The sequence below is a fragment of the Numida meleagris genome, chromosome 1 (assembly GCF_002078875.1).
Source record: "Numida meleagris isolate 19003 breed g44 Domestic line chromosome 1, NumMel1.0, whole genome shotgun sequence".
Taxonomy (NCBI): Eukaryota; Metazoa; Chordata; class Aves; order Galliformes; family Numididae; genus Numida; species Numida meleagris.
The window spans coordinates 169,646,729-169,668,217 of record NC_034409.1 but is presented as its reverse complement, the minus strand read 5'-3'; the positions used below and the strand labels follow the sequence as shown (position 1 = coordinate 169,668,217).

General features: G+C 38.9%; 1 protein-coding gene across 2 annotated transcripts in view; it reads right to left on the bottom strand.

Moving 5' to 3' along the window:
* The window catches only part of TRPC4 (transient receptor potential cation channel subfamily C member 4), a 151,128-nt gene extending 130,147 nt beyond the window's left edge, over positions 1-20,981 (bottom strand). For both annotated transcript variants that reach the window (XM_021377366.1, XM_021377376.1), the window contains exon 1: positions 20,441-20,981. The gene's annotated coding sequence lies outside the window, so the exon portion shown is untranslated. The remainder of the gene's footprint in view (positions 1-20,440) is intronic.

Here is a 21,489-nt window from a genome sequence, read left to right as displayed (position 1 = left end):
AAGTACTTTCAATGGTTTCTCCACTAGAGCAGCACTAACAGTACATCCCTCCCCTCAGAGGGACACAGTGTTGACCATATTCCTTCCAGCTCATTGTTGTATTCTGATATCCAGAAGCCAAAAAATTTAAATTGGAATTCTTCCCTGAATGAGGAATTATCTATGTTTTAATGCTGACATCTGGGGCTGACTTTGTTTTAATTCACCCAGCAGCACAAATGGAGCCAGTGGCCTGGCAGGAGATGAAGTCTTCTCTGTAATGTCTCAGTCCGAACACAAAAGATAAGACTGCTTTCATGTGAGTGATTCTGATTGCTGCCATTTTAATAAAGACTCATTTGTGGATTTTCTACATGAAGGAGAGAAGGGCAAGGAGAGCTATCGGAGACCTGGAGCCTTCCACTGAGGTCAACCTACGGGCCTATGTTTCTTGTTGCATCATGACAAAGATCACGTCCTCCTCTTTCCTTCCTCCCCCACCCAGCCTGAATCCCAGTAACTGCATCTCCCCAGGCAGTTACAGCCCTTTCAGTTTATTTCACACTCAAAGCTTACAAGATATTGATGAGGTTATTTTTTCTGCATTTCATTGAATTTAAGATCTCCAGACAGCTTTGGGCATGTAGTATTGAGGAAAACAATTTAGCAGTAGCAGCAGTAACACCAAAAGAAAATAGCAGTTACCTGAGCAGATCTGTTTCTCCAATTTTAAATTAGTCAACTCAACCACATTACATGTCATTACAAGAATGGACCAGCCACAGTAGGTTAAATTTTCTGCACACATCATCATCTTACATGAGGCAACAACTCAACTGCTATCAGTAAACTAAACAACACAGTCCAGATAGAGCTGAAGGAATTCTAGGAAGGAGTTCAGACTTGACAGTTTCAAAAAGAATTTAAAATTGAATATTAAAAATCTCAGCTTGGAATAAAATTCCACCCCTCTGGCATTTTAGATGGAATACAATGTTATGAATCTTCACTGTACTTGTGGTGACCTGTAAGCATGCATTCAGAAACTACCCCACTGAGGAAGGCCCATGGTGGGTTGGTGGATCTAGCATTTTGGTCCATCACCCAGCCTTCCTCACTTACCACAAAGCAAAACTCTAAGAATACTATTATTTCAGGTTATTTCAAGTCACTTTTTTTTACCTACATGCCATTTTACTTTTACATCACTCCCTGAACACAGAAGCATAACAAGCAAAAACAAAAGGAAACCACAAAGATCTGGGTCAGACTGAAACTAAGCCACAAATTTATGTACTGGATTTCAATTTTTTTTCAAATTGTGCCACATTTTCAATGCGTAAATGCCAGGTGATAAAAGGTGAATAAGAGTGAATAAGGTGATAAGAGGATAATTTCTTTCTGCACATGCTAAGATCACTGTATGAAATAAATGTTTAACATAAATGAAAAGCCAATTGCATTTGAATGTAAAGGAATTAAAAGTAAAATCATCTAACTTTTACATCTCTAACAAAATTTTTTATTGAATTTTTCACTTATAGATCACATTATCACACTGATTTTTTTCCTCCTCCCTAAAACATTAATCCTTCTCTATTAAAAGTTCACTGTGTAAGAAAATTTAACTCTGAGCTCCTGTTTTGGAATTACAAATATGTTTTATTTTGAGAAGAATGGTGCATACCACTTTCAACTCCATTCAAAGGGACAAAAAGCCACAGATTTTGGAGCTCTAAATAAGAGAATGAATACATGTAGCTCCACATTACAGAACTATATATAAACTCAAATATAGTCACAGTTCTTGCAATCACTGAAAAGTCTGATTGTGCATATATCATGTACTTAAGAGTGGCTCTTAGGAAGAGGAACAAAAGGCATCAGAATAGCTGCACAGTTACCTGGTGAGCAAAGCATTTTTCTGGAATTCAAGATATTGTTGGCTGAGATTGGGTGAGTCACATTGCTCAGTGACTCACAGAATTAGGATTATGAAACTGATGTACCAGGGACAAGTGCTGCATGCAGAAGAACCGTTAATCTTACTCTTGTCAGGGGAAGAATGTCCAGTACTGCTCTTATTTAACTTAATGAACAAACTGTAAATTGACATGACTCAAAACTCAACATGAAGTCAACATTCATAAGTTAGAATGAATTTGGGATGAATCCATTGAATGTATTTGTATACACATCCAAACTGAACATAGGCTTATTGGACAGTCTCAATGCTGCTTTAACCAAATTTCCAAGAAATATTAAAGAGCTTTTGAAATAATATCTACTAAAATTCCTTTTAGACTCAAATAGGGAATGCTTGCACAATGGGAGAAACATTACCTTCATTACAGCACAGCAGAAATTTTCTGTAAGTCTCCCTTTGCTCTCTAAGCTTTCTTTCAAAAGCTTTGTATGCCGGTAGCAATTACTTTAAATATATCATTTTTTAAAAACATACTTTCATAATTTTTCTTCATTTTTACTGTTTTTGTTTTATTCACCTCCACTTAGCTGTGAAGATAACTCTTTAATTCTAAGTTTACTGAAGGAAAGTGTGTGGAATCATCATAAGTGAGAGTATTTTAAGAATGGTTTAGATAAACTGTCTTTAGCAACACTGAGAGAGTAGCAGGTATGCTTTTTGTAAATCTACTTCTTGTGGTCACTTGGCATTGTCTCTGTTCCTTGATTAAGTAAGCTTAGCTCATATAGTCAGGAATGTCTACAAAGAACTAATTTTAAACCCTGTCATGCAAAGTTTTCATGGAAACTGACCTGAATCGTGTGATTTGAACAAATACTAGTGAGGAAAAATCCTTCTTCTAAATATACATATACATTTAGAAGACATACATATATTCTTCATCATATTAAAATATTTCCTCTTATTAAGAGCAGTCAAAAATGGCACTAGCAATCTTGACTGATACTAGACCAGACAAAAAATATCCATCCCATGTCTACATCTACATCTACATCTACGTCTATGTCTATATATATGTCTATGTAATGCCTAGGAAATGGGAAATAACACATATATGGATTGTTTTTCTTTCTTTCATAGCATTTATATAAATATCAGAGTATTTTACAAATTTCCACCTTCCACTGTGGACTAGATCACAGCAGCATGAGAGAACTCATGTGGCACACAGTGGCAGTAAACCATTGGCTCGTCTGAGACAGAAAAAAACTTTGGATCAATACTACATGAATTTTGGAGACTCCTTGGTGACTCACTGTGCTATAATGTAATATCTGAATTCATAGATAGAGGACCATACAATTGCAGATATTTAAATATGTCTTTGTTTGTCTGCTGCATTCCTTGAAATGCTTTCACCTCATTTTAGAGTGTAGTAGATTCAGTTCATAACTGTTTTCACAACAAAGACCTGCCTGAAGTTTTCAAAATTTGAAATTTCTCTTCACCTATGAATGTTTGAGCTTATATGAGCCCACTCACTATGAATGAGAAGAAATGGGAGAGGCACTCACTTTTATTATAAGACTTTTGTTCTTAACTGTTGAGATACTGTAGGCACATATGAATATGTGTGGTATTTGTACATGCCACAATACTTTCAGATAATTTAATCAGAAGTTTTAAAAAAATCATGTAGTTATTTCATCTTTGTTGTGCCCAGAGCACAGAGCTTCTCAAAATTATAGAACAGCTGTTTTTGTCATCTGAAATACTTGAAAAAACTTCTGAAGATTAAGTTAAAATGTTCAGAGATAGATGGAGTTATCGAAAGGTGGATCTCTCAATGCAGGAAAAGTGAGTTTTTCTTTGACAACTGTTAATAAGAGAAAGCTTTACACGAGTTAATCTCTTCTCTAAAATCATTTGCATATCATCAAATCCAAGGGCCAGTACTTTCTTTAAGCAGTTATTTAGGAAAATTTCTGTTAGTGTTGCAGGTGTGTACAGATACCTGCTATCAGTAGTGTGAACAATACAATGTGATTATTTTCATATAAACTCTATATTTTTAAAAGTTTTTTTCTCACCACATCCTATGGTATTTTCTTTCCCGCAGAAATACTACCACCTACATATTATACTGTTTATTATACTGTTTACTGCTTTAAGTCTAGTGCTGTCTCTGGTTTGGAAGGAACTGCTGACGATAATTTTTGATATATGTTGTCTCTTACTTCCCTTCCTACTGCACACTAAAAGTACTATGATGACACCAAAGCATGACATTTCCTTTAGGTATTTTTTATTTTTACAATCAGCTAAGTGAAATGTGCAGTTCAACTATAGTCATCTACAATTTTATGTCCCTTTCTAAAGTATGATCTTTTTTTTCTTTTTTTTTTCTTTTTTTTTTTCCCCAAGGAAGGAGTTATTAGCTACCTACGCCTTCTAAATGCCTAATGATTAGAATGAAGTACAGCCTCATCTCCCTTAAAACAAGCAGTCCATCTGCTTCCATTTCAGGAAGGATGACTTACTACCATGTTCTGCTATTGCTATGACTCCTGTTTTGTCCTGCCTTCTACCTCCTTTTTCTCTTCTAGTCATACAGTTAACATTTATGATAAGTATAAACAGAACACACTTGGCAACTGCAAGATCCAGATGCCTTGCCTGGGAATGTATTTCCAGTGTCTGCCTTTTATGATTTTCCTTCATTAGCTGTGCTTCCAGCAATGCTTGTGGAGCACAGAGGTCTATCTGAGCTGGCTTAAAAGACTTCTTTCTTCTTCCGCTTCTCTGCAATACATTTCTGAGTATCAGGATATCTTAATTTATCTCAATTCTCATATACAAGATAATAATTTCTGTTAATAATTACCTCTAAAATGTATGTATAAGTACTTTTCAAACTTAAAATGGAAATACGCATATTTTTATTTTACATCAATGAATAAATATAGTTTTAGTTGTAAAATTAATTGCACTGATCATGTTCTTATGTGGGTGCAGGGTGTATAAATCCTGGTAGAGATAGCATGTTCTGTATGTGTTGACATGAGTATCCAGCAATGTTCGTCTTATGTGTGAGCTTGTGTGTTCACATGTGCCTTTCAGAAATCCAGCACAATGAACAATATATACATACATATCGCAACAATGCTGTACATGTCACCATTCCACTTTTATCAGATTTCTTCTTGAGTCAAATATGACTGAAGCTTATCTGTGGTGTTCTATAATCCTGTGAAGATTTTTAGCAAAAGCTGGACTGAGTTATTGCAGGCTGAGACTTTTTCTTTCTGGTAGAGTAATGCAAATGTTAATGTTCCAAGGCTTTGGATGGAGAAATGTTGTCAACCAGAATGATCTGTGTCAATAAGATCAAGATGCTGGACACCACTGGAATCAAGTGAATGGTTGAACCCCAAAGCAGAATAAGCTTTGCCATGAAGCCACTGATAAAAGTATCCTGCAACACAATATTTTATTTTTTAGCTTATAAAACAACGACTGGCGTAATAGCTTTCACGTAATTTCTGAGCAACAGGATTATCATATTAATGCTAAGCCATAGATGTGTGCATTGTATTGTTAATAATTAAAAGTGGATTATAAGACAGGACGGTGAAGGTAGACAGTGTAATATTTCCAGGGTTAGTGGTATTTCTCACAATTTGAAAACGGTTCAGGCATGGGCTTTCTGTGGAACTTTGGCCCACTCCGTTTTCCCTGTGTTTTGGCTGTAAACATAAAATAACATAGACAACACCTTCAAGTGTTATGGAATTGACAACAATGTTTGACAGGCACCCTGATGAAAACCAAAACTGTTCTAGTTCATGGCTGGGTTATGTTTCTGTCAATTCCAACTGAGTGGGAGAATGACTATAAACGCGTCTTGACAGTACTGTAATATCAATTCTAAATTTTTCGTGTAGATGTGAGATAAATGAGATTGAATGATGACTCCTTTCCCCTCAATGGACAAACTGGAAAGACAAATGAGGAATATCTGTTCTGTTAACTTTTTGTTAAAGGATCTCTGATTTATTTTGCTTGGATCTCTTGAAAAGAAGCACAAGTACTGAAATTATACTTCAACCATGAAGAAAAAGAAGGATTGTAACTTTGTGACACGTAATTAGACTGCAAAAGACAGAAAAGAACTTTGGTTTCTGAATAGCTCAGTGGGTAGTCTCCCTGCTCTTAAATTTTCAGTATTAAGTGACTCAGTAAATTCCTATTCTCTTAAATTCTACAGTTCCACAGGTCTGACTGAGATGTGTGTTTAACAAACTCAAAATTGTAAGTTCAGCTGGGTGGATAACCATTAGAGTGCAAAAACAGCAAAAGCTCAAGTGAATAATGAAAATTCTTATACAGTTTGCATGAGTTCCATATGCTGCAGTGAGTAATAAGCAAAATTTTAACAAATGCATGGGAATTAAATGGACTGATTACGAGTATTAACAAATATTTCCAGAAGATAATGAATCACGTTTCACGGAGCTGTTTGATCTTTATTTCAAATAGAAAAATAAAAGTTATGCTCCCAGCATTGAAATAAACTTCCATAAACGAAATAGCAGATATTTTATAAATCTTCCTTTCTTGTCTAAGCTTAAATGAGTCATGTCCAGTTGCATTCCCATGTGTCTCAGTTACCTCTGCCAAGTTGGCTCCAGGAAAAAAAAAAAAAAAGTGTACTGCTACTCTTGTTTTATGAAAAGGGGCAAGGCAAAGAATTTCGAGTCATGGTTCCCAAAAGATAAGATGAATTTTCTCTAATTAATATATCCATTTTCTGTCAAACAGAACTTGCTTCTCTCACACTACTGGAAAATTTACGTTTTCTTTAGTTTCAGAGTGACACAAATGATTGAACATGCATTTTTAGTGTCCACATTTCAAAAATGAAAACATTCAGAGGAGAACAACAGAATAATTAAACTTAGAGAAGAACTTCTAAAAGTGGAAAGAATAAGTTAGAAATCTTCAGTATGTGAAGATTGACAGATGGAAAATACATAGGTCCCTCCAAAAGTAATGCCTCCTATTTATTTCTATGGAAACTGCAACTGATAAAGAGCACAATAACACTGTTTGATAGAGCAAATTCTCAGCTACAAAACTCTCTTTTTCAACAGTCACCACCATTAGCCATGCATTTTCACCAGTGATGTACAACAGGCTGCATGCTGCACTAGTAAAAATCTTCACCACTGTTGTCATCACTGCTGAAATGCACCACTCACTGCCAAAATGCACCACGCACTGCCTCACTGTGCTCACATCCATTGTTTGGTCTCCATAAATGTTCAGCAAGTGTTGATCAGTGTCAGTAGGTGCCATTTTTTTCTGCGGAATTCCATTCCACCCGTTTGCTTGATATGCACTTCCATGTCAGACACCATTTTGTCAGACTGCCCCTCTGCTGCCATCTGTCATATGGCAAATAAAAAATTAATGGAATATTGGCAGAAGCCTCTACTGCCATACCACCAACATTCAACAAAATAGGAGGCATTACTTCTGGAGCACCTCTTGTATAATTATAGGTCCATGTAATTATGGGTGGCGAGAACAGACATGGATCAACTATTCACTGTTTTTTCAGGTATCAGATCCAAGAGCAGTCAAATGAAGGCAAGAGATGCCAGCTTTACGGAAAACAAGAGCTGATGAATCTTCACACAGAGACTTGAGGAATTCATCACTGAAGGATTCTGAAATGCTAAAAGTGTACGTGTATTACACAGAAGATTGAATGAGTTCAAGAAATGATTACAAAACACATAGAAACCATATCTGTCAAAGTAAGACCCTGAACTGTGGTTGGAGTCTGGGAGAGTACTACAACAAATGATGGAATACACTTCCTCTCTTAGGACACTCCTGCCTAGAATTACTGGCTTTATGCCACTGTCAAACACAAGCTACTAAGCTTAAAAGGGCTTAGATGGAGGCAGTAAGGCCGTAACTGCACTAAAGTTAGTCGAAAAACTTCCATTAACCTCAACACAAGTTATCTCCCTCAATGAAGAAAATCAGTTACTATCTTTCAACCTTTACTTCACCACAGCTTTTGAGTTCAAGGTGTTACTTGTCACAAGTAATGACATTTATGTACTCTATGCCTGGCAAATCAACACTGCCTTCAAGAGAAGGTACCAACAGCATTTTTTCAGCACTTTAAAAGGCACAAATTATCAAGAGATGGTTGAAATAGGAATCTTTCACTTTGAATTAACTTTATGTGAAAAAACTTGTTTCCTTTGCTCAGCTTCATCTATCTGTTCAAGCAGAGCATATTCATTTTTAGAGATCTCTTACAACTTTTGGTATATGTCTTGGTCTCTGTTGCTTCTTATTCAACAGCTAGAGAATATTTTGAGAAGTAAATATAATTAAGAATTTTCTATCACCCAAATAAGCCATTCATTTTGTTCTCAAAAGCTTCCAGGACTGATACAGATCAGCAATTACATGCCTATGTATTTGCCTTATATGGCAAGTTTTGGGTAGCAGGGGGCTGCAAGGTGTCCTCTGTGAGCAGAGCAACAACTGGATGTGCAGGGAGAGGAGTGGGAGAGGAGATGTAAGAAAGGGAAGAACTGCTGTGCAGCAGCAGCTGGGAGAGAGAACTTTTCTCCTCCTGATCCTTTGAGGAGGAGGAGTGAGACAGGAGTGTGTGGACCTTAGCTGCCCATCAGTGTGAAACTGCTACACCACAATACTACGTTGCTGACTTACGGTGTCACTCGTATAAATGTTATTTGAAGCACTAGTGATACAATAGTATTTTGTTTTCTTTTTCTTTCCCACACGTTTTCAAGTACTTTCTGATGTATCCTTTGATTACTTTGATGTGAAATCTCCAAGATTATATACAGTGAAGTGTTCCATCCTCAAATGCCAACACACTGCAAAGCCAACCGAACCTACAATTCACATTATTTTTCAATCATTACTGCTGCTAAACTTTGACAGGCTGTGAGACAACCTGGTTGTTTAAGTAACATCGCAGCTGAAGTCAGTGGCAAAGCAAACTTTGACTTAGCCAAATAAGCGATTACTCACAGATTACGGCATATGCCTTTGAAGGGCTGAGGTTATGGAAGTGATAAATTAATTAATGAATCTAGGATTTCTGTTTAGATGTGCCAGATGCTATAAGTCAGAAACCTATTAAGACATACATGTGACTAAGTACAACAACAGTACTGCTACACTGCAAACACAGTTGAATAGTTCTGGTTACTGCATATCCTAAAAACCTGCAATTTCTCAAATTACCATTACCTATTTCAGTATCACCTACACAACACAAATAACAGCACTAGTGCTTTTCAGCTCGCCATGATCTAGCCTTACTGTTACCACTCAATCTTTTAATCTCCCTCTTCAGCAAACCATGACTTTCCCATTCTTAAAACCTCTTAAAATCACTTCAGTGTTTGTCTGTTCCCTAGTGTGCTTCCTCCTATTCTGTGCGCTTTATTTAAACAGTCTCTTAATCTGTTGGAATTGAACAGCTGTTAACACTTCTTTTAAATTGGTCTTAATTACTATTCCTTTCCATTCTCATCTCTAATCCATCTTACACCTGTAATCCTGTAGCAACTGGTTTCCAATTTTCTTTCTTTTTTTAAAATAAATAAAATGTGATACCTTCTCCCTGTTTTTAGCATTGTAGGACACTTGGGGATGCTTTCATTTATTTGTTTATCTTCATGTGTGTTTCTGACAAATGCTGAAATGCAGAAAGTCAACAGAGAAAGATAAAAAAGGATGAGAATTGTCATTCTTTTTTGCAATGTTAACCCTCTAATTAGGAACAGACTCGCTGTCAGCACTCTAGAGATACAAAACTAATATTACTTAAGATCTTTTATTCGCTAAGGGTTTTCCAGAGTTTGTTTCAGCCTCTAGTATATTTGAAGATGACTTTCCCTTGAAGAAGTCTATTCAGTCTCTTTGCACTGGCATTCAAGATTTATTTAAACAGCTCAAAGAAAAATCCCGATGCCCTCAATGTCTATCTGTGTTCCAACACTAGGACAAAGCTCGTGTCTTTAGTTCAATATGGCACAGTAAAATAAATATAATGACTAAAAATTGAATATGTGCTTATCAACAATAATCACATATTGTTGTTGGTAGAATAGTTAAGCAGAGAAAACACACTCCAAAAACATCTCTTTGCAAATCTGCTATGCAATCAATGAGGAAAATGGCCTTCTTTATGGTCCTGAGCAAAGGGAGTCTGTGTTTTATCTCTGTTATTCAGAACAGCTGATGCTAACTTCACCTGAACTAGCAGTTCTGTTTAGCGTACAGCTTTTGGCTATCATCTGTTTCTAACATGGCAACCCAAGACAAATCCTTGCATTTTATCTTGATACCTTTATCATTTTATTTTGTTTTGGTATTAGCACTAACCCATACATGATACACACCATTTACTCTAAAATTCCTTTTTTCACTGAAAATGTATCCTCATCCTCTGTTCTCATTACAGTTCTAACATTTAAGTGCAGAAGATTAGAAAACAGTCAGCTCTCAGGCATCTTCCATGGCAGTGCCCTGTGAAACAACAGCAGGATCCTGAAAGGTCGACTACCTTTTCCTTTATTATTACGCACACTGTGGTCTCCAAACTTGGAAGCAGCTCTCTGAAGAGGTTTTGATGCTGCATAGCATGAGGGTCTCCTGCCTCCTTTCAAAAGCTTTCCCTGAGAGCTTTCCTGTGCAGTTTATTTAAGGATCAAATGGTTAAAAAACATTGTTCTTAGGCTTACATGGATGTGATTAATAGATTGCTGTGTTTTTAAATGGATAAGTTATTATTTCTGCATAAAATACCAGAAAAAAAAAAACCTTTTGGGTAATAAACAACATGAAAAATACTGGCTCCATCCTAGTTAAGCTATGTTTGCTACCAGATTTAGGAAAAACATTCCCTAGTAGGAGCTGCGACTGTTAGCACAGTGTCAGGGCTGTCAGCTCCATGCCCAGACATTGCTGGCTGTTAAAGAAGCCTCTGTCTCCTGGGATTTTCTAAACTTGTAAGGAAAGGAAGTGCCTCTGGACTGCTATTAATTTTTCATACCCTGGTAGGTTGCCAATATAGTTAAATTTACAGCCCTTATTTGCTTGTAGTGTCAAATAAGCTATAGTTGGCCAAGAATTTGACTTAAATACCATTTAAATCATATAAACAAGTGCAGTGAGAGTTAAATATTCCTTACCAAGGAGATACAGATAACTCTCTGTGCGTGCACATGCAAAATAGAAAGATGCATTAAAGGGCTGTATTCCCGACCTCAGGATACATCTCATCTTTCTCTAACAGGAGCAAAAATTAACTTTTAATGTGTACCAGTAAAAGGAATGCACATAGTGCCCATAAATATGTATGTACATGTAAAATTACATATGTGTTCTTCTGTTACTTGTGTACACATATATATGTGTGCATAATGTACAGACAAAAATATAAATATCTATAAACATATTTGAGCACAGAATACAATTTGGGTGTCCACTGATCTGTAAATCATTTTCTTCAAGGTATTCAAACTACAAACATATCTGCTTGCATTTCCAATAAAACATGCTAGTGGAATCCCCATGTTAGAAATTAATTCTACCACAGCTATTACTCAGGACAGCTGTTGAGATGTCACAAGACATTAAGCAAAGTTGGAGAAACTGAACAAATATCTTGATAATTCCTACAGAACGCAACAGCCGGTTGACATAAATAGATAAAAAATTGAAATAAAATTGTGTTTCCATATGTTCAATGAAATATGTCATTTACTGGAAGTATGAACAACAGCTTGAATGTACTGAATATGTAAGAGTACAGTAGAGTATTTCTTATAGGAGAGACTTCCAAGACTGATTTGTTGCTTTGATGTGCCATACTCTTCTAATAATGCTATCAAAAACTGTTTAGAATGGTTCCTGAATGTTCTATAAATTATTGAAAATAAGTTTAGTTTAAAAATTGCAGGTGTAGTTTGTTTAATTTGTCTTCTTAAAACTGATTTACAAGCAACAGAGAGTTGCAAGCATTCTTTTAATCAGATACAGTGAGATTTTAGTCCTTGTTAACCACATCAGTATGCTTGAAGAAAAGAATCACTGGTTCCCTCCATGAAAAGGTTCAATGTGAACTGCAAAAGAAAATAAATATTTAGATAAAGAATGATTTGACAAAATGGTTGAGCACTCTTCTCAAGTTGTGGGGACTGCAACCATGAATGGTAACAATGATGGCAAACAGATGAGTGTTTTAGGCCTACATATTTTTCTAAAGCGCTCAACAGCAACAAGATTTTGGAGTAGGTTCTCGACATCTTGTAATTGCATTAGCTGCACTGGAATGGAGAATGAGACCCAATTTATTTTTTATAAACCTCTAAATTATTGAGAAGAAACAAGAAGCTGCCAGAGCATTATAATTCTCTTGGAATCAAAGGGGCAAATTTTTGAAACACCATCTCCTGTCTGAGACAATGCATCTATGATTAATGAGAACACACAATTGTTTCATTTTGTATTTTGCAAAATTTCACATTAGGGCGTTAGAATTTCAAAGGATTTTGACCATTACCATCATTAACATCTTTGGCTATAAAATGGGCTTGTTAAATCATAGCTACTTGTACAATAAAGCCAGTAATAATAAATAATAATAAAAAATGTTTTCTCAGACATTTGTGATAAAATAATGGGGAAAAAAATGAAACAGTTAATTGTGTCTCTGTTAACCAAAGTATCACTTGCAAAGAAAAAGCCAACATGCAGTTTATCATCATCTCCAATATAATTACATGTTAAATGCCTAAATCGATGCTGGATTCAATGTAATGAATTACTGTGGTATTCATATTTTCTATGACATTAGACAAAAAATATTCATCAGAACTTTCAAATTACATCCCTTAAGCCTGAATTCAGGCAAATGTCTCATAGTGAGGAAAGGAATGAAGTGAATGTTTAACAAGAAGTACGCTATGAAGCATTGCTGACAGAAGAACACACAGTAGACAGACTTCTTTACGTTTAACCACTTCCCTGAACCAAAGCTTTAATTGCAAAACATAGGTGGAATTTATTCAAAATGAGGTCCCTTGTGTGCTGACCACGAAGCTTAGCCATTCTGAGCTGCTGACTGTTTTCAGTAATTTTTATTGCAGGCTTTGTTTTTAAGAAAAAGGTTAAAGGAAAGTATTAAAATGACCATAAAGAGCCAATTAGTCAAGAAAATGCTGATGGACAATGACTAAAGTGTTGCTTTGCCCCAGTATAATTGTTTTACCAAACACCTATTTTTCCAGAAGGAAATCAAGCCTTAAAAGATGTCTGTTATGTTACTGACAATCGGAATATCATGGAGCATATGAGCATGAGCTGACCTATTTGAATGTGTTAATGTCTCTCAGTAGTCTTCACTGCCCTTTTTTTCATTGTGACCGCTTTGAAATGAAAACTGATGTGTCCATTTTTGTTTTGTAGTTTTAGGGCAGGGCTAAGAACATACACTTACCTATGCCATCAGTTTTCAACAAGCGACTCAGTGCCTTGTGTTAGCCTCCTGGTTGGTTTTAAAAAATGAGTGCAGCATATCTTTGTATTATCATTATGAAGCCTTATTTATCATTATGTATAACTAGGAAGTACTCTGATCAAGAACATTTTAAGAATAAAGATGAGATTTGTATCTGCAATCCTAAGAAGCCAGAAAATAGACATACAAGGTTGGTTTGTCATCCTAATCCTCCCTTATTACTAACGGGAAGAAGTGCACCTCCTGCACAGAACAATTAATCTCCTCCAAGATAAGTCACATGAATCACCTTAAAAAGTTACTAGGTTCCTTCTACAGGCTGAAAAGTCTAACATGCTTAGCGTTAAATCGTCTAAATAAATCCAAAGAGAAGCAGTTATTGGCTCTTGAAAGGCAATTCTATAGCTAAGATTCATAAGGCAAAGTAAAGAACTATTCTGCAGGCAGCTTGGTTTGCATAGAATCATAGAATCATTATGGTTGTAGAAGACCACTAAGTTCTTCTAGTCCAACCACCAGCCCATCACCACCACGTCCACTAACCATGTCTCTCAGTGCCACATCTACACATCTCTTGAACACCTCCAAGGATCTACTAGATAGTAGATACACAGGGAAAGTGTATGCTTTTGAAGGTGGTAGCAGCGGGTTTTGCAGGTACAAAAGTACTATATAAAAAAAAAAAATTGAAAAATAAACTCACTATACCAGCATAGACAAGTTCAAGAGATTTACTGCTGGTCTAATCACTTGATGTGATTACCATCAAAAAGGAAAGGCAATCATCTCTCCTAGTCTAAAGTCAGATGTTGTCAGTATATGCAAAACACAAATGGGATATTTTAGTTGTTTTCCAGTGGAAGATAAGCAGGGTGTACGCAGCAGACAGTGCTGAAACGTAGCAGGAGGATTTATTTTGAAGTGTTTTGCTAATAACAAACATTTCCACATGAACAGAGATTAAAACAATGATATCATCACTGACAATTTTCATTGTAATTATGTATTCAGTACAGCAAGATACACTGTAGAAATGGCAGTGTTGAGAGCCTTTAAGAAGAATCTGTGCTTGCTTTGCTTTGCTCCACAGAAGCAGAACGTGTTCTCCAGGGGAGATACATCTTGCACTCACAGGAGGTAGGCTGTGAGCACCCAGAACTGTGTGTTCTCCCTTTAAAAAGGTCCAGTTGACACTCCTGTTTCCCTTGGCACAGCCACAAGATGTATTTCAGCTACCCAACCCAACAAATTCTTTAAAATTCTGGGAACAGACAACAGGATATTTGAAATAATTTAGCATGGTGTAGTCATCTAGTTATTATTATGATCTCTGCATCCGTACCATGAAGGTCAGTAGCACCTTGAGATACTTCAGAAGAAAAAAGACACCTATTTTCTGGCCACTCTGAATGTGCATTTTATTTTCTTTTGATACCACTGGGATAAAATTAATATCATCTACATTTAGATGTGTGAAATCCAACATCAGCAGCAATAAATACCTGCAGACAGCAATTCCTCCTACTCTACAGGTGTATGAATTAGATTAGCTTGTCCACTGGAAGTTTCTCTATGTCTCCAGTCAGTATATAAGGAGCATAGGTGCTTGGTTTTTGGCTGGCAATCAAATCTGTGGTGACTAGGTGAAAAGAATGTGACCTTTTATGCAAAAACCCCTTTTTAGAACTATTCAGGATTTGTCAGCAAAGATGTCGTTGACACAGATCACTACATACAAATTTATCAGGAGAAAACTTAAATCAGGCACAATATGATCTCGTATCTTCTGCTACATCACTATCGTCTGTTCCTACAAGCATGAAAGTAAATTGATCTGTTCTGCTTTTTAAAATGGAAAAACTAAAATTACAGCATTTATTTCTTTATGTAAGCTTAATGTTTAAATTCAGAAAACAATGAAAGTTTCCTTGGGAATAAATTTGGTGCTCTTTCTTCTTCGTCTAGTACATTTAGTTCTGACACCGCACTGCTAGTCTGCTGAAGACAATCTGTATGCTACGGAATATTACAGATTTAATCTTCAAAAAGTATCCTCTAGTATTGTTCTCCAGATTTATGGCTACACAGAAGGAACACAGGCAAAAGCCTGCCCATTAATCTAATGAACAGAGGGCTGCATTGATTTTCCTAGGACCGCTAACTTCCCATGATGTAAGTAGGTATCTTGATTAAATGATGGTTAAAGTAAGCAAATTGAATTCCCAGTCGATGCAATGCAGAATCGACCATAGGAAGAACTTTACTGGCAGAATGCCCGCCTCTTGTAAGGACAGCCCAGGCTCTCAGGCAAGCTTCCCAATATACATTATGGAGTAGATTCAGAATTGTGTTGATGCTCCTCTCATGCTTTATGGCCTGGGTTGGTAATCACCCCTGGTACACGGCCATCACAGAAGAGCATCACCAGCTCTCTGACCGCTGCTACTTCTCTGTGACGGACATCCAAATCAAAAAGAGACAAGCGTTTTAGGTACGTATTGACAGTTTGCACAAGACAATGTTTAGAAGAATCCTCCTCTAAGTAAACCAGGTTGCAGAGGGGGCAGCTGGCAAACTTCCAGAGGCATACATCCAACAGACAGTTGCAAGTTCATGCTATATACGAGTTGTTTCAAAAGTAGAACAGAAGTTTGGTGCTAGTGAATGTGTATCAGTGTGCATGTATTTTTAACCTGCATTTTAGTTTGATTATTGGAATCTTCATGCCATACTACCACAGCTCAGCTGGGATTCAACAAACACATCTTAAGAAGGCAGGCTCCTTGCCTCAGGTCCTGCTACACAGGGATCGAAGAGAGACGGTACTTGTGGAGAATGATTGTTCTGTTCCAAGGGAGATGATGAAGCAGGTCACTCTTGGCTTCTGCTTCACTTTCTCCAGAAGAAAAGAGAGACTACAGGGTCAGTTCAACAGCCAAAGCAGAGGTATTTCATGTCAGTTTGGGCACCAGTTCCTGTATGATACATGGCCTATAGGAGATTGGTGTCCTAGAGAGAGAGGCAGTTGGCAGCCACAGAACATACCTTAAGCCAACTAGAAGGACAGGATATACTTCTGTATGGCCAACTGAACTGTACCTCATGTGGCCAGCTGGCACAAGGACAGGAGGAGCGAGAGCCCATGGCATCTACTTTTCCATTCTCATTTTAGGCACCAACACAAGAAGAAGGATGTATTTCTGGTTCTTAAAACTAGTATTAGGAGGAATTTCTTAAAAAAAAAAAAAAACAAACAAAAAAACACAAAAAAAAAACAGGAAAAATAAAAAGAAAAATAACTTGTGCATCAGGCAAATACTCATGGAAAACAAGCATGTGCTGAGATCACAGGGACTGCCGACTTCATCAACAACCCATGCACAAGAGGTGGGATGGGGGCCTCCGCCTTCTTGGGGAGGGCTGCTACTTCTCAGAAGCTTTTCATGATATGTGGAAAAGTATCCCTGGAATAACCCATAATGTGTATTTCAGAAAATCCCAGGGGAAAATCTCTACATTTATTGTTCCCCTCTCTATCCATTCCGTAATATACCAGATAATATTATTATCATCATGCTCAGATGGTTCCCCTGACACACATGTATGAGAGAAGCTCTTCAGGAGGTGTATCCAGCACAGGCTCGATGACCAAGCCATTGCAGAAGCTGTCCTAGACTTAAAAGTTAAATTTGACTGGTTCAAAATCCCTATTATATATAAAATTCACCCAAACTGAAGAAGTTTTTCCTGTCCTCCCTCAGCCCATGGTTGCTGAAAAATAGTTTAGCTGTAAAAAATGATAACTGTAATCCAAAGTTCTTTTCAGCTCTTGTCTCACACCAGTCACTGCCAAAATTAGAAATAAATGGTTGAGAGAAGTGGAAGAATTATTTTATGAATTCAAACTGATACATAAGTTTGATAAGGTAGAACAAAAGAAGAAAGAAACAAGCAAAAAAAAAAAAAAAGGAAAAAAAATGAAAGAAAAAACAGCCCTAAGAAAAAATGAGAATTATTTATTTTAACACAGGTATTACTTTATGTTTCCTGTGCAGCACATCAAAATCTGTTAATTCCTCTGTTAAATTCACTGTGCAAAGCAATTATCTCTTATTCCAACTGGTTTTCAAATTCTGTTTGACAGAGAGCTAACGCACCTAGGAGTAACATTTCCATAAATATCTATTAACAAAAAAAAAAAAAAAAAAGAGAGAATAACAAGAATAAGTAACAGCTACAAAATTATTTCCTCAGTTTTTTTTTTTTTTTTTTTTTTTTTTTTAAAAAAATTTTTTTTTTTTTTAAAAAAAAATATCTATTAACAAAAAAAAAAAAAAAAAAAAAGGATTCAATTGGCTTTCTCTGTTTTCACTGTATAAACTATAGCAATTAATATGTATTTAACCAGCTGAAATATTTTTCCAGCAACAAATCTCAGTAGATCTGAGGATCCCGGCATCCCTGTTGCTGGTGTCAGTGTAATGCTGTTCTTAGAGAAAGGGCAAGCCTCTGCCTTTTGCCTTCCGGGGTGGAAGCAGGCCTCCTACAGCAGATAGTTCCCAGAGTTTTCTTTGGTGACACAAAACATGCTGATGTAAAATTGATTTATAAACAAAGCTTTATCTCCAACCTGCATTCAGGAAATAACAGCATTATGCTTAATAAAGTCACCAGACTATCACCCAGCACACCTGAAATCTGACCCAGATCTGATGCTCATAAAGCCATTGAATGTCTCAGTAGAGCAGTGCTTCCTAAATTTTTGCCTGTCGTTCTATAAGACAAGTCATGCTGACTCAATCTGTATTTTCAGAAGGAATTCAGTCCTTTCCAGCACTGATTACCAGAATCGCCAATGTAGCAGAGCAGACAGAGATGCTATATGAGCTTTTCCCTGCTGATTTTAACTCCTCACTCCAATGAATCATGCTTCTGAAAAAAAAAACCTGGCAGATTAAACAGTGTACTGGCATGGAGACAGGTCTCAGGTGTTGGGGGGAGCAGTTGTGCTCCCTTTTGTTTGTCACCTAAGGCAATACGCACACACAGACAGAGCTGATTGCTGATCCCTTAATAGATTTCTCTACATGCATCCTCTGATATAAACTTGACGGGCTGTCCACACTGGAGAACTGCAAGCCCACTTCCACCAAAGCAGAGCCCTGTTGCTCAGGACCTGACATTTGCAGCAAGAATACTGAGAAAGAGGCAGAATGGTACCTGATCTGGAATGACCTCAGCTGACTTAATACTGACTAGCAGTACTTGGCTCTAAATAGGAAAGATAAGAAGAAATGGAATTTCTTTCTGAAGCTATTTTAAGAGCAATGACTACTATATATAGTGTCAGAATAAAGTGGCTGAAGTTAAATTTAAAAACAGGCATGTTTATGTTTTGCTGTTTCCAAATACAGTCTCATGTGTTCCAAAGTCTGAACAACAGAAGAAAAAGAGCAAAAACTATAGCAAAAAGCCCCATCCTTTTGCAAGCAAAGTGAGGTTTTTCAGTATAGAAGGTAATGCCAAAGGGAAAACAAGAGTGTCGTGAGAGTTTCACCTGTCTTGATATTAAAGGACTCTTCCTGAGTCTTGCCTGAGTGCTGGTGTACTCTCAGGTCCTCTCTAAGTCCGTCATTTACTATTCCAACACAGTTGTAAAGCAGTCCAGTGTGTCTGACTTTTCTGTATGTAGAATTCTTGCTTATATCAATATAGTAAAATTATGGAAAATTCTACATATTTCCACAGATAACCTTGCTAAGCTATCAGAATCCTGACTTGAGAAGAAGGAACACAAACAGGGATACAGGCTATGTCACTGTAGTGCGATCAAACTTAACATTTCAAGCAGACTGTGGTCAAAGGTGCTCTAATGCTGGCATCTAATTTAGTGTGTGGGGCAAAAACTATTTCCCATAATGTGTTTGCTGCATGCCACAGAAAATCCATCCATGCATGAATTCTTGTAAAAAGAAGTGCTTCTTTCTTAAACAAAAACAAGAAGCAATCTCTCCTTTACAGAACCACAGAATTGTAGGGGTTGGAATGGACCTTTGGGGATCACCAAGTCAACTCCCTGCTTTTCACTCTGCTTTTGAGGAATGCCTTATCTCTGAAAAACAAAAATAAAAAAGGCAGAGACTGGGAAGTGGTCTTATTTACTTCCACTTTAAGGTGTGTCGGAATTGGTAGAGGCATCTCACTTTGGAGGCACGCTTCAATAAATGTAATTTTGGTTGCCATGCTAACAGGAAACCACTCCATTGAGTGCAGTAAAACAAAAGTGCAGAAATGACATTTTGTTGTAGAAATAAGGAAATATATTTGATTAACAAGACTGCAGGTTTTACCAACCGCAGCAAATTTCACAGCTCTTCCCTTCCACAGAGCGCAATTCGCTGCCGGCGTCTAAGGCTCCTGAGCATCAACTGCTTCTTCCCAGCAGGACCTCAGCCTCTGCCTTATGCCCCGAGGACCAGCACCTTCCTGTGCCAACCCGGTGAACCCCATCACCCGCTCTGAGCGCCCTTTCACCGCGCTGCTCTCCCATCGGCCTCGCATTTGCCGTCCTCCCGGCGCTCTCCGTCAGGACCGCGACCTTTCCCTGCGGAGCGCAGCGCGTCCCCTCGGGGTACGGGACCGCCCGCCGCGGCCGTGGGGCGGGTGCGGGTACGGAGCGCTGTGCCCCGCGTGGTCCCACCCCCGGGCGCCGCTGTCCCGCAGGTGTCACACTTCGCGGGTTGCCGGTGCGAGAGGCAAAATCCCACCTTTATTTCGGACACGGGAAGGAGAAAGGTCTTAACTCTTGGGTTGGGAGCAAAGGGGTGCGCAACGCCGCCCCGTGCCCGTGTAAGCGCAGAAGTGACACAGAGACTTTTTGTTGTAGAGGGTCAAGAAGGGAATCAAAGATTCAGAAGGAAAATACAGTAAAGTTATGGGGAACTTACTTGGTTTAGGTGCGTGCGTCGGCAGCCGGCATTTTCCTTCCGAAGTTCCAACGGGTCACATTTTCCCTGGGAATCGCCCTTTTTATAAGTTAAATCCCTCTGAGAAGTGTTCGTTTTGTTTCGCTCCCTCTCAGCCACTTTTCCCCATTTTTACTTTATTTTCTCCATGTCTGCCCCCGGCGCAGACGCTCGCACGCAAGCCCACCAGTTAGAGGCTCTCCATCACCCCCAACCCAGGGGACCGCGCCTGCCGCCGGGCTCCGGAGCAACAGATGCGAGGCACAACGTTCCCCGGCTGCTCAGTGCGGCGTCCCCTCCTTCCCTGGGAAAGCCTCATGCTGCCCGTCCAAAGTAACAGCTCCTTCACGACGCGGCGCTTCTCCCCGGAGCGCAGCGCTGCGAGGCGGGAGGAGGACACCGAGATAAAGGCAAAAAAAACACGATGGGACACGCGCACCGGCTCGAGCCGCCCGCGGCGATGCGCTCCCCGCGAGCCCGGCGGCAGCTTTGCCTCCGCGTCCCCTCCCGCCGCCGCTGCCGCCGCCGCCGCCCCCGCCGCGCTCCCCGCGCCCTTCTCCTCCGCACTGCAGCGCCCCCCTGCGGGCGCACCGCGCACTGCGGCCCCTCCGCGTGCCCCGGGGACGGGGGGAGGCACGACGCCCACCCCGCGGTGGAGGGGTGCGGGTGGGCACCGCTAAAACGCCGAGCCACCGCGGAGGAGGGGAGAGTAGCTCCGGAGAAAGTTCGCTGCCGCGCCTCTGGGAAAGCGCCGAAGAGACAAAAAAAAAAACAACCAAACAAACCAAACAACCCCAAACCTATTTATTTCCTATTATTTATTTATTTGAGCCCTTTTTTGGGACCCGGACCGCCGCTGACACAGAGCAAGGCACGCACCTGCCGTTCACCTCGTGCGGAGACCGCGGGGACCCGGCTCCGACCGTGCCCGCAGCGCCCCGCCGGGGACTGACCCTGCCCGACCCCCCCCCCCAGCTCCGCGCTCTGGGTGCACCCGGTGCCCAGTGAACGGCCGCCACCGCGGAGCAGAG